At 40.0% G+C, this 12,076-nt stretch overlaps 1 protein-coding gene across 1 annotated transcript in view; it reads left to right on the top strand.

The window, feature by feature from the left end:
- Stt3b (STT3 oligosaccharyltransferase complex catalytic subunit B) overlaps positions 1-12,076 on the top strand; it is a 77,497-nt gene that overhangs the window by 20,575 nt on the left and 44,846 nt on the right. The gene's annotated exons all lie outside the window — the stretch shown is intronic.

Raw genomic sequence — 12,076 nt, 5'->3', positions numbered from 1 at the left:
AATGCTCTTTCCTCCTTCTAGAACATTTCTGTTTTCCTTCTTGGTAATTAGCCCAGATTTAAGGTAAATGCCAATTGTAGAGGCCTTCTGTGAGTCCTGTAGGTAGTTAGGTTTGTAAGGGAAGCAGTGCCAGTGCCAGAGTGTTACATATGGTGAGCTAAGAACAGACAGAGCCTGGCAGGGAGGCACTGGGACTCTTGCACATTGCTGGTGGGAGGACCAGTGATATCTCCTGTGGGAAACCCTTAATGTTTTCTAAATACATGTTGATAGCCTAGAAGTGAAATTACAAAGCATTTACCCAGAAACATGAAACACGTGATCTTAATGACTGTGGCCTGTATGAGAATGCTTAATCCATCTATCACTGTTCTCAGCTGTGAACATCCCCATAAATAACAGTGTGAATTGTAGTCAATAGAGGGAATATATTGAACTATCCAATTTATTAAAAAAAAAAATCAGAGAATGAACAGATAAATATGTGTGGTGAAAGATGTCAAACTGTTTGGAAAGGGAGATGCATAGAAATGTTGGAACTTTCTGGGCTGGTGGTGTGGTGATAATTGCTAAGGATGGTGATAATGGAGTGTACTATCAGCTTGTTGAGTAAAACATGAAGATCTGTTTTAATACATGAAATTGTACTTCAGGTTTGTTTTATTTTGATGTGTAGTGTGTTGTTTGTACTTGTTAGTGAAGATAGATATACTTGCTCATTCAGACTTTTTTTTCTTGACTGCTCTGTTGCTTTATTTATATATTTACTTCTTTATTTTGAGACAAAGTCTCACTGAACTGAAGCTCAGTGGTTAGCCAGCCACAGATCTGGGATCTCCCTGTCCCTCTCCTCTCCATCTCATTTCTGAAGTCATAGGCACCAACTGAGCTATCTCCCCAGCCCTAACTTCGGATTTTAAAAATGAAAAAATAACGTATGTGATTCAGGTGTCTTTAGCATTAGGTGTTGTGTTCTTTGATTGTTGGTCATACTGTTAAGAGTCAGATGTCAGCCCTAAGGGCCAGAGAGCAAGTCTGCCTCAGGTCTCCATTACCATTGTGCAGGCATGCCAGATATCCAGCCTCATTTTGGAGGTAAAAGTTACTTGAGAACTATAGTTTCTTAAAGTTAGTGACCTATTTTATGCTCACATTCTCAAGAGAAATATTTGCATTATTACAGAATTTTGCGTCTGTTGTTTCTTTATGTAGAATCGAGCATTTTTCTGTGCCAGAATTCACAAGACATGCCTATGCTAGAGTTAGCCGGCTCTGGATATGGTTTTGAGATAGTGTGAATGCTGTATTTGTAAGCTCCTAATAACATCAGCCTTCCCTGAATATATAGGGGTTTATTTCCTTTAAGCCGATGAAACCATTTTCTTCTGAATTCTTGCTACCTCAGTGTTTTGTGAGAAGCTAGATTGCTGTGTAGGTTTCTGTTTGGTTTTGATACAAGAGTGATCTGAAAAGCAGCTGTGTGGTCATGGAATGCTTTGCCTAACTGCAACTGTCTTTGTCTTACCTAATGGAAATAACTAATTATTAAATGACATAACATCTAGGACAGAAATATGGAAAATAAGCTCAGTTGGATCACCCCAAAGCTGCCCTGTCATGGGGACACAGTTTCTGAAACTGTTGACGTAGACCAATGCTGCTTGCTGAGTCTGAGTCTAATTTTTTTTTTTTTTAACTTTTACTTGATGCCACCTTTTGTGACTTCCATTGAGGGTATTTCAAAACCAGTTTTGAAATTGTACAACCCTTTTATGTAAACTCTAGTGTGGGAGTCCACATTGTATCATTGTTTGAGGCTGATAGGTTAGGAACCCGCCTGCCCTTGCCTCTGTTTGCTGGGATGCTTATGCTGCCCGCTGCCAGTTTTGCCAACTTGTGAGAAGCATAGCTAGCCATAAGGTTGGCAAGAGATTATTCCATATTGAGCGCTTGCCTGTGCTGAACACTGTCAGTGTGTTTGATGTATTTGTTGTGTCTTGGCTTCATTTCTGTTTTTACTCTATTTCTGACCTTTTTGGTTGCAGAATTGTATCATAATTCCTGGGCTCCATTGACTGCCCTCTCTGCTTCTCTATTCCAAACCATCCCTGATGCAGTATAAGAACGAAGAGGAAACCGTCTGTTTAGCAAACCTGGTTTTTATTAGAGTCAGAACATGCTTGTTCTGTGTGGAGTGGAAACTGAAGAACCTGTTAGCCTTGGCATGTCCTTTCACCTTCTGTCTTGGCTCTCCACTTTTTTGTGTGTATGCATAAATCTATATTGTAGGTGTATTACAAATAGATAACATCTCGTCGATTGATCATAGATTTTCTAATAGGGCCAGTCATGTCTAAGCAGAGTTCTTTAGGAAGGAATATAGGGCTCTGAAATGAAAAAAAAAGATCTCTCTTCCATAAAGACAATATGTTTTGTTTAAGGATAGGGTTCCTTGAATTTTCATTTTATAGCCTTTGCTGCTGTGTGGGAAGTTGTTTTTCTCTTCCAGGATACTAGAGTAATACTAGCCAGGGAAGAGCTGAGAAGTGAAATATGTAATGGAGAAGGCGAGTTGCCCCTTAGGGTGGGGCCATACTCCATCCAGGATACTGTTTGTGTAATCTAAGAGTTAAAGCCAAAGGAGTGACAGATTAGTTTAATTTTTTTTTCCAGAGAAAATGATTTTTTGAGAAAGACAAAACAAGTGTTCACATGGATGTTATTTCTTTCACTTCCAAAATGTGGGTGTATGGATAAGTTTCTCACTTATTGGTAATACGGTGTAAAGATTGACAGAGAAATTTGACATAAGTCAAATGTGGTTTTTAAATTTAGTAAAGGACAAAGCAAAAAAGGAAGATTGAGAATGAGTTGTTAAACTTTATAATTCATTCATATCGGAATGCATGTTTATACATCATGGAAGATGTTGCTGTAACTCACAGGAGAAACAACAGACTTAAGCTTTCAATTTACCTGTCTGTCTTCCGTTTCTTCCATTCTCGTTCTGGCTGCTGGCTGCCTTTCTTACTCCCTACCAAACCCCTTGCCTTTGTTCCACCTTCCTTTTGACCTGGTGTTCTCATTTCTACCAAGTTTTTGATTGTGTATATTGTGTACTATCAAGGTTGAGGTGGTTTGAATAGGAATGACCCCCATAGACTGTGTTTGAATGCTTGGCCTGTAGGGAGTGGCACTATTAGGAGATGTGGCCTTGGAGGAAGTGTGTCTCTGTGGGGGTGGGCTGTGAAGTCTCATATATGCCCAATACCCAGTGTCTTCTTTTGCTGCCTGTGGATCAAGATGTAGAACTCTCAGCTCCTCCTCCAGCACCATGTCTGCCTGCATGCCACCATGTCAATAATGAACTAAAGCTCTGAAACCATAAACCAACCCCAATTAGGTGTTTTTCAGGGTGTCTCTTCAAAGCAATAGAACCCTAAGACAAAGGCAAAATGGCTTTTTTTTTAATCAAATAGGAATTCCTATTAATCATTTTATACTCTGTTGAGATATAAGCACAGAGAGCAATTTTTCTGTGTGAGAATGGTTTCCTGTTCTTTCCTTCTGCTACATTCAGCACTAATGCCATTGCTATGCTGGAGTGGTAGCAGACATTTATTATTAGTATCAGTATTAGTAGCTGATCTCCCAAAGTAGTTCTCAGTACTGGGGAGCACACTTGTCTGTGGTGGGAGGAGAGGTTGAGCCTTGTTGGCAGAAAGGGGGGATTGCTTTTATGCTCATGCTTACACATCCCTTGTAAGACAAGAAGTAAAGTGTACAGCACAGATTAGACGTCAGCTTACTGAGAAAAGTTCCATCAAGACTGACTGAAGTTGAACTTACTAAGTTATGTCGTTCGAGAAAGGCCCAAGATAGAGATGGAGACATGCTGCTCTGGTTTTCCTTTATGAGAATAGCACTTGCTTGTAAGAAAGCATTTATAGACTGCATGTGGTCCTTAGGAGGTGGTGGCTTTAAGGGTTGTTGTAACTCTACTAAATCTGAAGCAACACAGCCATTTGCTGAATTTCTGTGCTTTTATTTCCCAAGTAACTTGAACCTTTTAAACGGGGTTCCAACTTACAGAGATCTCCCTGCCTCTGCCTTCTGAATTAAAGGTGTGGGCTACCATTCCTGGCTCCAAGACCAGAAGAATGTGCTGTATCTCCTAGAACCAAAGTTACAGATGGGTGTGAACTGCCATGTGAGTGCTAGAAACTGAACCGGATTCTCAGTTATATCAACAAGTGCTGTTAACTGCTGAGCTATCTCTACAGCACAACATCTTAAAACATTTAAGAGAACTTTATCAGTGGTTTCTGTTTACACATATTTAAACATGTTTAACCAGTGTTTTTTTAAACACTGTTTAATTTTGAACCTTTTCATTAAATGAGATTTGTACAAGAACCCAAACATAAACAGGGAACTGCAGATTAAATAGAAAACACCACTCTTGTCAGGAACATATTCACAGAGGGGAGTCTTTGGAACTCCCAAGCAGTTTGAAATCGCCTTCAAGGTAAACTGCCCAGAAGGTGATGTCAGTGAACCTCTGCAGCCACTGATCACCTTGCTGCTGCTTCTCAGTGATCCTGCCATCAAGTTGAAGAATGTGGGTGCGGGGTCCACAGTTGCCATCTCAGCCACTGCATAGCTGTATGACTTCGGTCAAGTGATAGACATTTGTGTCTTCATCCATTCATCTCATTCGAAGGTTCTGTTTGTGTTTGTAAACATGTGCCTGATGAATAAATGAAAAAAATATAGTATTTAACACAAGTTACAAGAAGTTTAAAAGGTCTTCAAACATAACTACTTTCCCTCTCAGGCACTGTGACCACAAGCACCTGGGGAGAAGGATCTTCAATTAAGAAAAGGCCTCCATCAGATTAGCCTGTGGGCAAGTCTGTGGAGTATTCCCTTGATAATCATTGATTTGAGAGGGACCAGCCCATTGTGGACCATCCCACTCTGGGCAGGTAGTTCTGGATTGTTTAAAAAAAAAAAAAAGGCTGAGCAAGCCAGTAAGCAGTGTTCTTTTGTGGCCTCTACTTCAGTTCCTGACTCCAGGCTCCTGCTCTGACTTCTCTTCATGATGAACTGTGATTGGGACACACAGTCTGAAACAAACCCTTTCTTCCTCAAGTTGCTTTGGCCCAAATGTTTTGTCACAGCAATAGAAAGCAAACTAAGACAAATACCCACCTTTCTGGGCTTTGCATTTGCTTCCTAGTTTCTTTTCCCTATCTATGAATACATGACTACTTCATCGTTGAGTGTCTTACAGATGGTGTGAGAAAAGACTTTATCCCTACTTAATAAAGCAGTCTCTCTCTGTCTCTTCGAATTTTACTTCTATTTTTGGTACTTTCCCCATCTATAATGATCTGCTTGTGTTTATTGTACTTAAATTCCAGAAAAGCACAGTTTTCTTTCTCAGTCTTTATTCTTAGTACCTCTCAGAAGTTTTGTACATACTTGAGGAATTGTACAAATAAATGATTATTACTTTGTAGAAGTGAAGCATGGAGTAGCCTTGTATAGAGGTATGTGTTATTCTAATGTCTTGTCAGACAAGACTTCCTAGGAGTCTTGTCTCTGTAGGAGCCTGTTTTCTGATTTTTTTTTAAAAAATATAAACTATAATTAACCTAATTTCTCAACTTAAAGCAATTTAGAACCTGGGAGAGGGGGATTCAAGGGACCTGGTAGTAAAGGGATTATGTTGCCACACAGCAGGGCTTAGTAGCCTTCCACCCACTCCATTCCCCTTTATAATACTGTTTCTTTTGTTTTGGGGGTTTCTTTGAGACAGGATCTCCTTATATAGCCAGCCCAAGCTGGCCTGGGACTACTCCTTCCTCATTTCCTGAGTACTGGGATTACACCCATGAGCCATCACACCTGGCCCTTTCTCTGTTTCTTTTTTTCCATCACCAGCATTGGTCCCAGTACCCTCCCCTGTTCTGTTATTTTTCTTCTCTGGACTTAATTGTTTCTGCTGTGTACCTTAGGTTTGATTTGCAAAGGCTGAATTAGACTTGTGCTGGTGTCTTGGGTGTAAAAGATTTGTGCGCTCAACGTTTAAGGTGTGAGACAATGTTTATTTCTCATCTCTCTTATATTAGTGTGCTCTCACTGCTAAGTGATTGGGGTCCTCACCTGTTATTTTTTATTGCTTCCTATAGAGTGTCATTTTAAAATTATTTTTTATAATGTGTATTTATAAAGGCTGGTTTCCAAATTGCTGCAGTGTCTACCTTGTACCTCTAAAAATGTGCTGATCTTGGATCTGAGAATGTGATAGAAGTGAGTAGAACCAGGTATGGTAGCACACTCCTTTAATCCTAGTACCTGGGAATCAAAAGCAGGCAGATCTCTGAGTTCGAGGCCAGCCTGGTCTGCACATTAAGTTTTAGAGTAACCAGAGCTCCATAGTGAGACACTGTCTCTACCCACAAAGGGTGAGTAGAGTAGAACTATTTACAGGCCCTTGACAATCATTTTAATAACAGTGTTATGTAAAAATAGTACTTCTCACATCTCTCCTCAAGAAGCACACAATAGTTGATTGATTGCATACATATGTTTGGATGCTCTTTTGGAGGAGAATGTGTTTTAGAACAAAGGACAGAGCTGGCCCTTGGGAAACTTGTTTTCCTTTCAGAACTATTCATAGCATGCTTGGGGACTAAAACCTGCTCTGACTTTCTGTGTTAGCTCTAAATTAGGTGAAAATCATTTTTCCAGCTTTTCTGACTCATATTTTACATATACTATATAATGTTAAAACAATGGGTGGGATCATAGCTCAGTGGTAGACCATTGGCCTGGCATGCTTGAGACTCTGAATTCCTTCCCAAGCAGATTAATTTTAGGATAAGACATAAAAACTTAAGTCACTGTTGATAAAGCTAGGCTGTCTAGAAGAATAAACTGCAAACATTACTTGGCTCTCATAAATGAAGTGCCAAGAGCTGGGAAGGCCTTCCAGGGTACAAAAGTCACTCCCCCCTTCCCCCCCAAAAAATTACACAATGAGATGAACCTGTAGTTCAACATGATGTTTTGAAAGCACAAATTCAAATGGTCTAGGGTGTAAGGAGGCAGACTCATCAGTGAAGCTTTGAGAACAATTAGGAATCTCAGCTGAGTGACTGCTTGAAGAAGGGAGAAGACAATGTGTGATTGTGGCAGGTGAGTGCTGAGAAAGGCCGTGCTAAAAATTGCTCAAAAGACCGTGATAAGTGTGTTCTATTTTAATTGATTATACTAGGAAAAGAATAGCCGTACAGTTAATCTAAATGCCTCTTATGTTTGCTTTGGATTGAATTTGTAGTGCTGCAACTGAGAATTTGCATGAAAGAAAATAACCAGACTAAACTTAGCAGTAACAACCCAATCTGCAACAGATTTGTAGTAAGTTATAAATTTAGATTGTGGCGCTTCCTGTTTAATGTAACCATGAGGGAAACAGACATTTAGTATGTAGTCCTTTGACCAGGAGCCAGTATTTTCTTAGACCCCAAAGAAACTTTGGTTTCTTAATTGATGAATACCGTTTAACAGCAAGAAAAACTTAATGCAGAAATAAACTTATTACTGTTTGCTGTAATCTGTGTAAATCCAAACACATGTACATTTAAGTTTGAAATTAATATTTTATCAAAAAAATTCTGTTCCTTAAATTGGAAACTAGTTTATTTCATTTTGGAACTTAATGGTATAAGTTTTTGTTAAATATTTAACTTTGAATAAAACCTGGTATTCACTTGTAAATTTTTTTGTGATTGAAAAGGTTGCCAGGGATACTGAAGGGACAGAATGAGATGGGAGTTTATGACCCCATCTTTTAGTGTTCTGAAAACTGCGAATCTTTGAGATACCTCTTTATTTTTAATACCAGGATATTCATTATTTTTCATGTTTAACATGTAGTAAAATCTAGTGATGATGTAAGTGTTAATAAGCATATGCAGGGTTTTTAGTTAGTCATTTTTTAGATAAAAAGATAATGTTAGAAATGAGATTAAATCTAAGCAAAGGTATTTAAGACTTGTAAGGGGAAGAAATTGTAAGATTTGTGGAGCAACATTCAAGAAGACTTAGATAAGCGGATGTCAGCCATATTCTTGAATTGAATATATCCTGGTTATAAAGATGTTCATTCTTCCCAAATTAATTTGAGATTAAGTGGAATTTGACAGGTGTGTTGGGTGGAGCTGACAAACTTGTTTTAAAATTAATATGAAGAGGCACACTTCTTAAATCCCAGCACTGGAGAGGCAGAGGCCAGTGGATCTCTGAGTTCGAGGCCAGTCTGGTCTACAGAGTGAGTTCCAGGACAGCCAGAGCTGTTACACAGAGAAACCCTGTCTCGAAAAACAAAAAATAATAATTTAATTCGAAGAATCTAAAGCAGGAGGAATTTGCTACATAGGGAATATCAGGCCAGTCAGAGGTACATAGTAAGACCCTGTATCAAACAAAAAAGAAAAAATAATTTAGAAATTCAAAGAGACAAGTCAAAAACTACTAGTAAAAACATTCCCCCATATACCAAGATTTAATTCAAAACTGTAATGGTGATCAGTTCCAGATTTACTAAGGATCTAATTAATGAATAAACTGAAACTGTTAATCATGAAGAAAATAAGCAGTATTTTTATGATCATAGAGCAGAGCATTGTTTTTCTACCTCCTTTTTTCTTTTTCTTGCCCTTGTACTTTTTTTTTCCCCAAAAACAAAAGGTCTGGTCCAGTGCGGGGAGGAGGTGTAAATTTAGGTTTATGTCAAGAATTTGTGTTTTAAAAAAGTACCATGGAGAGGAGACTGGAGAGGTAGCCCAGCAGTTAAGAGTGAGTATTGTTCTTGCAGAGATATGGGGTTCAGTTCTCAGCACCACATCAGGTGGCTCACAACTCCAGCCCCTGGGAATCTAACACCCTCTGGCCTCCACAGGCACCTGCATGTACATGATGCACATAAACTCACATACACACAAATAAAAAGAAACGAAGTATTTAAAAATACCATTGGCTTGCTAAGAAGATTGCTCACAGGGTAAGGACACTTGCTTGCTGAGATGACCTGGTTTCATTCCCTGGGCCCCACACAGTGGAAGGAGAGAAAAGATGCCTGCAAGCCGTCCTTTGACCTTCGCAAGCCTATGCCTACCTCTGGCAAACACATGTAATTTAAAATACCACTGGCAGAGTGGAAAGAGGAGCTACATACAGAATGAGAGTTGATTTATAAAACTGACAAGTGCTCAGGATTTATTCAAATATAGACAGATGTAATGAACTTGAACACATAAGATATTTTCTCAGAGAGTTGCCTCCTGCCAGCATTAAATGTTGAGACTAAACTAAGACTCAGCACTTTGCTTCCATTTCTAGTCAGGTTTTTAGCCCTTGACTAAGTGTTCAGTAGACTCTCAATGCCTTGCTTTCCTTTAGGCTTGGTTCTTAAGAATTACAGCTGAAATGATGTCACTTTAGAAAGACGTTAATGTTGTGATTACATGGCTGTCTGACAGAATGCCTTTTCTGTCATCTCCATGCAGAACTTCAGTCATGGAGCCCGAGACACTCTTTCAGCATGTGATCCATGCAAACATTGTGTCCTTTAGAAATGTGCCAAGGTTCATAGACTGAGTTAACCAGGATAACAGCAGTGTCCCAGGTGGTCGTGGGCTTAATAGTCTAAGGACTGTGGCATTGGGAATGAGGTAAATCTGCAGGACTGAAGATCATTGTGGAAAATAGGGAGCTAGCATAGTGTTAAGACTGAGCAGTCATGTGAGAGCTTCCACCACTTTGGTGAAAAGTAGATGCAGAAAGATGAAGCCTGTGAGGAGTCTGATGAAGAGAGGTAAAGTTCGGTCACATCTCTGTCGTGGTACATGATTAGAAGGCTGACAAACGTCATGAAAGATAACCAGGCAGTCATTTTGATATCTAAGATGTGAGGGAAAGGGGTGACACTAGACTCTGAAAGTAGACACAGTGTGTGTTTGGCTTGGGGTAGTGTCTCAGGTGTCCTGTCATTGGATGTTGGGTACCTTTGTGGCATGGGGGGGGGGGAGTAATCACTTAAGACAGACAACTCGGGTTTAGAAATGAGAAAGAAAGTCCAGGCAGGGAGATAACATGACATCATGGGCTCAGAACCTGGGTATGACTCGGGTCTCTTGGGGGAAATTTTAGAGTGAATTGTCACAACCATCTTAAGTAGAAGATGCTACCTGTAGTGAGAGGAGCAGCTACAGAGCTGATGGCTCTACTAAACTTGTCCAGTGTGTGTGTGTGTGTGTGTGTGTGTGTGTGTGTGTGTGTGTGTGTGTGTTGGGGGGGGGGTGGTCATGACTTAGGTAAAGGGAAAAGTATCCCAAGGACAATCTTGGTGGTGAACATGCTGTTCTTAATCATTACTTGGAGTAAGTTGTTTTGTCTTGTTTTGTTTTTGTTTTTTATGAAATGTTTAAACCTTGACTCTTGCTATGATACTGGCCCATCCATTCAATATTGTCACAAGATTTGAGGATGTCACTCTACTTTTCTAGGGTGGTGCTCTTGACTAATTGTTGCTTATAAGTGCATCTGGAGCTCTGCAGCACCATGTGGTTTCTGTGTATACCAGTAATTTAGGCATCTGGGGCTTGTTTTTGAAGATAATTTTGTGGTGTGGGGATTCCTGTGTTGCACCAAGGAGCATTTTAACTTTTTTTGTTTTATCTTAAAAATCCCCTTCTCAGAAAAATTTTAAATATTACTCCATTGTGATACAGCATCAAGTAGTCAAACTGAAAAGCGTATCCGATTTTGTTGTTTCTTTTTTTTTTTTTTTTTGGTTTTTTGAGACAGGGTTTCTTTGTGTAGCTTTGCGCCTCTCCTGGGACTCACTTGGTAGTCCAGGCTGGCCTTGAACTCACAGAGATCCGCCTGGCTCTGCCTCCCGAGTGCTGGGATTAAAGGCGTGCGCCGCCACCACCGCCCGGCCTTGTTGTTTCTTTATAGAGTATCATTTTGCTTCTCGGAATGAGTGAATTACACTTTATCAGTAGCATTTTGAGTTTTATGTTTGGAGCCTATTCTGCTCTCCAATTATTGTAGCGTTTAGTGATCTTTATGATGAGTGTAAGAACTTTTGGGTGTCTCTTGATTTCTCTATTTTTCATACTGTTTTACCTTGTAATTTGCCCTTCACTGTCGCCAGTTAAAATAACCTATCTATGATTTAGCTGGATAATCATAGTTTTATTAAAACTTGGAAATGGTCTTTTACTATGTGTGTTAACCATGGTAGTAGTAATCACAGGTACTGTGTAGTTTGCTCTTCACAGCCACCTCCCGACGTAGGAGCTGTGAAGACGCTATAGCACAGAGAGCGCATGAGCAGCATCCTCCTCAAAGGCACACAGCATGTCAGTGTGAGCCAGGCACATGGAGCTGAAACCTGTAACCAGTCAGGCTCCTCAGAGATGAGAATCCACAGCCTCCTATAGAGCTCTTGTTTGCTTTTGTTGTTTACTTTCTTACTCTCAAGGTGCTTGCTCTCTAAACGTTTGATTTGGGGGGTATTCACCAATTGACTTTCCAGTGCACTTCTGTGAGTCCAGCACTGTTTCACTTTGTGTCCACATGTCACCCTAGCAGACACATGCCTCTGCTGCCTGCTTGCCTCTTGGCAGTGGTAAGGGAAGGAATCTTGACTGATGGATGTACTGCTGTCACCTCTAGTGTTGCCCTGACCACTGATGCTGGTCTTTCCTGCACTCCACAGCTGCTTTGTGCTAAATGTGGAGTAGCTCTGAAACTGCCCTCTGCACTTTGCATTTTTCTTCTGCTTACATTTTGGACTTTGGTTTCCTTAGTTTTGTTTCTTCTCATTTGTCTTTTTCAGAGATTAATTATAATTTGTTTTAAAACCACACTGTGTTTCCTGGTGTGTATGTGATACTGAGGGTTGACCTAGGGCTTTGTAAGTACTCATCTAGCACTCTAAACTGAGCTCTACTGCCAGACGCATGTTTTCATTGTGCTAATATGGTCTGCTCTCTTA

Source organism: Peromyscus maniculatus, chromosome 7, assembly GCF_049852395.1.
Source record: "Peromyscus maniculatus bairdii isolate BWxNUB_F1_BW_parent chromosome 7, HU_Pman_BW_mat_3.1, whole genome shotgun sequence".
Classification (NCBI taxonomy): domain Eukaryota; kingdom Metazoa; phylum Chordata; class Mammalia; order Rodentia; family Cricetidae; genus Peromyscus; species Peromyscus maniculatus.
This window is presented reverse-complemented; position numbering and strand designations above follow the sequence as displayed.